Below are 6,055 nucleotides of genomic sequence, written 5' to 3' on the forward strand. Positions count from 1 at the left end.
CCACTCTACTTCTTTCCACTCCATGCCATTACAGTCCACTGCATTCTATTTCATTCCACTCCATTCCCTTCCACTCCGCTCCATTCCATTTCATTCCATTCCATTTCACTCCATTGCATTCCTTTCACTTCTTACGACAGGATATCACCATGTCACCCTGGCTGGAGTGCAGTGTCACAATCTCAGCTCATATTACATGTCAACTATACATTCCATTGCATTCTATTCCATTGCATTCCATTGCATTCTTTTAATTCCGTTGCATTCAATTCTATTCCTTTCCATTGCTTTCCATTCCTTTCCATTCCATTCCATTCCCCTCAATTCCATTCCATTCCACTCCATTCCAGTCCATTCCACTAAATTCCACTACACTACACTCAATTCTAGTCTATTGCACTCCATTCCATTCCACTCTGTTCCATTCCACTCCATTTGATTCCATTCCACTCCACTCCATTCCGCTGCACTCCATTCCATTCTGCTCCATTCCCCTCCTCTCCATTCTATCACATTCCACTCCACTCCACTCCATTCCATTATACTCCATTTCACTCCACCCCACTACAAGTCATCCCACTCCATTCCATTCCATTCCATTCCATTCTATTCCACTCCATTCCTTTCCATTGCATTCCATTCCATTCCACTCTGGCCCACTCCATTCCACTCCACTCCTCTACGTTCCATTACATCCAATTCCATTCCACTGCATTCCTATCCTCTCCTCTCCAGTGCACTCCACTCCTGTCCATTCCACTCCTTTCCATTCCATTCTGCTCCATTCCACTGCAATGCACTCCACTGCACTCCACTGCATTTCATTCAATTCCCTTCCATCCCATTGCATTCTTCATTCCACTCTGCTCCAACTCACTCCATTCCACTCCACTCCACTCCGTTCCATTCCACTCTACGGCATTCCATTCCATTCCTTTATTGCGAGAATACCTCAGTCAGCCAGCCAGCCTGGAGTGCAGTGGCCCCAACCCACCTCCCGCTCCGTTCCATTCCACTCCGCTCCACTCCTTTCCTTTCCGTTCCATCCACTCCACTACTTTCCGTTACTTCCGATTCCATTCCACTCCATTGCACTCCTTTCCACTCTACTGCACTCCTCTCTACTCCATTTCTCTGCATCTGATTCCATTTCGCTCCATTCCATTGCACTCAACTCCACCCCACTCCAGTCTACTTCATTCCATTCCATTCCGTTCCATTCCTCTCCATTCCACTCCAATCCACTTCACTTCACTCCACTCCACTCCAATGCACCCCATTGCATTCCATTCCATTCCACTGCATTCCATTCCATTCCTTTCTTTTGAGAGTATCACACTGTGTCACCCATCCTGGAGCGCAGTGGTACAATCTCAGCTTCCATTGCGTTCCATTCCATTCCATTCCATGAGACTCTTCTGCACTCCACTCCATTACATTCCACTTCACCCATCGTCACTCCACTCCACCCCTTTCCAATCCACTCCACTCCATTGCATTCCACTGTGCTCCATTCCATGCCACTCCGTTCTATTCCTCACCACTCCAATCGACTCCACTCCACTGCATTCCACTCCCCTCCATTCCATTCAATTCCGTGCCATTCCGATGTATTTCACTCCACTCCACTCCACTACCCGCCTCTCAAATACATTCCACTCCTCTCCATTACCCGCCTCTCAAATACATTCCACTCCAGTACACTCCATTCGATTACATTCCACTCCAGTCCACTCCACTCCTCTCCATTCCACTACATTCCATTCCATTTCGTTCCATTCCACTCCCCTCCCTTCCATTCGTTTCCACACCATTCCACTCCACTCCATTCCATTCCAATCCACTCTAATCCACTCTACTCCACTCCTTTCAACTTCTTTCGATTCCTCTACTTTCAACTCCACTCCACTCCCTTCCACTCCACTCCAATCCATTCCATTCCATATAATTCCACTCCCTTCCACTCTACCCCATCCACTGTATTCCAATCCACCGCTGTTAACTCCACTCTGCTCCCCTCCATTCCAATCCACTCCATTCTACTCTACTTCTCTCCATTCTATTCCTTTCCACTTCATTCCAATCTACTCCATTGCATTCCACTCCACTCCATTCCACTCCTTTCAGACCTTTCCACTCCATTCCATTCCTCTCCACTCCACTCCATTCCACTCCATTCCACTCAATTCCATTCCATTCCATTCCATACCCCTCAATTCCACTCTACTCCATTCCATGCCATTCCTTTCCACTTCACTCCACTCCACTACATGCCACTCCATTCCTCTCCATTCCATTCTGTTCCATTCCTTTCCACCCCACTCCACACCATTCCACTCCACTCCATTCCATTCCAGTCCACTCCACTCATCTCCACTCCAGTCCACTCCATTCCACTGCACTATACTCCATTTTATTCCACTCCCCTCCAGTCCACTGCACTCCAATCCTTTCCATTCAATTTCAATCCACTCCATTCCATTCCTTTCCACTACATTCCTTTCCGTTCCCTTCCATTCCACTCCATTCCACTCCTCTGCAACCCACTCCATTCTACTCCACTCCGTTCCACTCCATTCCATTCCAATCCACTCCTTTTCATTCCACTCCATTACCTTCCACTCCATTCCACTCCACTTAACTCCATTCCATTCCATTCCATTCCTTTCCTCTCGACTCCACATCACTCCACTCCTTTCATCTCCACTCCACTCCACACAATTGCACTTCCCTCCTTTCGATTCCGTTCCATTCTCTTCCTCTTACTCCCCTCCATTCCACTCCACTTCCACTCCATTCCTCTCCATTCCACTCCATTCCATTTTATTCCATTTCATTCCACTCCATTGCATTCCCATCCACTTCATTCCATTCCATGCCACTCCACTCCACTCCACTCCAATCTGCTTCAGTCAATTCCTATCCACTTGCCTCCATTCCCTTCCATTCCACTCCATTCCATTCATTTCCACTCCATTCCACTCCACTCCACTACTTTCCACTTCACTCCATTCAATTCCATTGCGGTCCATTCCGTTCCACTTCATTCCATTCCTCTCCATTCCAGTTCATTCCAATCCAATCCACTCCACTGCATTCCATTCCTCTCCATTCCACTCATCTCCCTTCCTTCCCACTCCACTCTACTCCACTCCATTCCGTGCCATTCCATTCCATTTTGTTCCATTCCATTCCACTCCACTAGACTCCACTCCACTCCTTTAGATTCCATAGTACTCCATTTCACTGCATTCCAATCCACACCACTGCGTTCCGTTGCATTCCCTTCCATTCCATTCGACTCCTCTCCATTCCACTCCACTCCACTCCACTCCATTCCAATCCATTGGATTCCATTTCACTCCATTCCATTCCATTCCACTCCATGCCACTCCACTCACCTCCACTCCCCTCCACTCCACTGCATTCTGTTCCATTCTATTCCATTCCAGTCCACTCTACTCCTTCCACTCCTGTCCACTCCATTCCATTCCACTCCACTGCACTCCACTACATTCCATTGCATTCCACTCCCTTCCACTCCACTCCACTCCATTGCAGTGCACTCCTCTCTATTCCACTCCACTCCATTCCATTCCATTCCATTGCCTTCCACTCCATTCTATTCTGTTTCACTCCATTCCACTCTACTCCACTGTACTACATTCCCTTCCATTCCACTCCTTTGAAATCAGTTCTTTCCTTCCACAGAATCTCTCTCGGTCACTAAGGCTGGAGTGTAGTCACACAATCTCAGCTCACATTTCTCTTCTCCATTCCATTGCATTCCATTCCATCCCATTCCATTTCTTTCTATTTCACTCCACTCCACTGCATTCCATTCCACTGCATCCCATTCCATTCCACTCTGTTCCTCTTCACTCCACTCCATTCTACTCCTGTCCACTACATTCCATTCCATTTCACACCACTGCATTCCATTCCATTCTTTCCACACGATATCACTGTGTCAAACAGCCTGGAGAGCTTAGGCACAATCTCAGCTCACATTACATGTCAACTCTCTATTGAACTGCATTCTATTGCATTAAATTCCATTGCATCCCATTCCATTCCTTTGCTTTCCATTACATTCAATTCCATTCCATTCCACTCCTTTCCACTCCGCTCCACTCCAGTACGTTCCTTTACATCCGATTCCATTCCACGCCATTGCACTCCTCTCCACTCCACTGCACTGCACTCCACTCCACACCATCCCGTTACTTTCTGCTCCATTCCACAGCACTACACTCCTCACCACTCCACTCCACATCATTCCATTCCTTTACATCCGATTCCATTCCATTCCATTCCTCTCTATTCCACTGCACTCTACTTCAGTCCACTCGAATCCACCCAATTAAAAATTCTTTCCATTCCATTTCTTTCTTTCAAGAGTATCTCACTCTGTCACCCAGCGTGGAGTGCAGTGGCACAATCTCAGCTCACATATCATTTCATCATTCCATTACATTCCATTGCATTCCATTCCATTCCAGTGCACTCCACTCCACTCAATTCCACTCCACTCCACTCCAATACGTTCCATTCCATTCCATTCCAATCCCTTCCATTCCACACTGTTTTATCGACAGGATCTCCCTCTCTCACACAGGCTCCAGCGCAGTGGCCAAATCACTGCACATATTTCTTCATTCCATTCGATTCAATTCCATTTCATTCCATTGGATTCCATTCCACTCCACTCCGTTCCATTCCACTCCACTCCGTTCCTTTCCTCTCCATTCCATTCCACTCCATTCCACTCTCCTCCACGACACTCCACTCCATTTCACTCCACTCCACTCCACTACACTCTTCTCCACACCACTCCACTCCACTCCAATCCATTCCATTCCATTCCATTCCATTCCGTTCCATTCCATTCCATTCCTTTTTTTCCACAGGATTTCATTCCGTCACAAAGGCTGGAGTGCAGTGGAACAATAACAGCTCACATTTCCTTTCAGCAGTCCATTGCATTCCATTCCAACCCAGTGCATTCCATTCTATTTCACTCCACGATACTCCACTCCACTCCGTTCCATTCCACTCCGTCCCATTCCATTCGTCTCCATTCGACTCCAATCCACTCCACTCCATTCCATTCAATTCCATTCCACTCCATTCCATTTCACTCTATTGCATTCCATTCCTTTCTATCCACAGGATATAACGTGTCACCCAGTCTGGAGTGCAGTGGCACAATCTCAGCTCACACTCCATGTCAACTTTCCGTTGTATTCCATTCTATTACAATGGATTCCATTGCATTCCAAAACATTCCACTACTGTCCACTCAATTCTATGCCATTCAACTCCGTTCCACTCCACTGCACTCCACTTCATTCCACTCCATCCCATTCCTTTCCACCCCATTCCACTATAATCCATTCCACCCCACACCACTCCATTTCATGCCATTACGTTCCATTTCATTCCATTCCTCCACATTCCACTCCACTAATGTCCACTCTGTTCCATTCCATTCCACTGCGTTCCATTCCATTCCTTTCTTTTGAGAGTATGACACCCAGTCACCCTGCCTAGAGCACATTGGTAAAATCTCAGCTCACATTCCATGCCATCCCATTCCATTCCACTCCAGTCCAGTCCACTCCATTCTGCTCTGCTCCATTCCAGTCCATTACACTGCACTCCATTCCCTTCCACTACACTCCAATCCACTCCACTCCACTCCACTACTATCCATTCCATTCCACTCCATTCCATGCCATTCCACTCCACTCCATTCCATTCCTTTCCTCTCCGCTCCACTCAATTCCATTCCACTCCACTTCACTCCAATCCATTCCACTCCTCTCCACTCCACTCCATCCCATTCTATTCCATTCCATGCCATTCTATTCCATTCCACTCCACTCCATTCCATTCCATTCCACTCCATTCCATTCCATTCCATTTAACTCCATTCCACTCCAGTCCACTAAATTCAATTTCACTCCGTTCCACTCCTTTCCACTTCATTCCATTCCACTCCATTCCACTCCAATCCATACGTCTCCATCCCACTCCTTTCCATTCCTTTCCA

The sequence above is a fragment of the Pongo abelii genome, chromosome Y (genome assembly GCF_028885655.2).
Source record: "Pongo abelii isolate AG06213 chromosome Y, NHGRI_mPonAbe1-v2.0_pri, whole genome shotgun sequence".
Lineage (NCBI taxonomy): Eukaryota > Metazoa > Chordata > Mammalia > Primates > Hominidae > Pongo > Pongo abelii.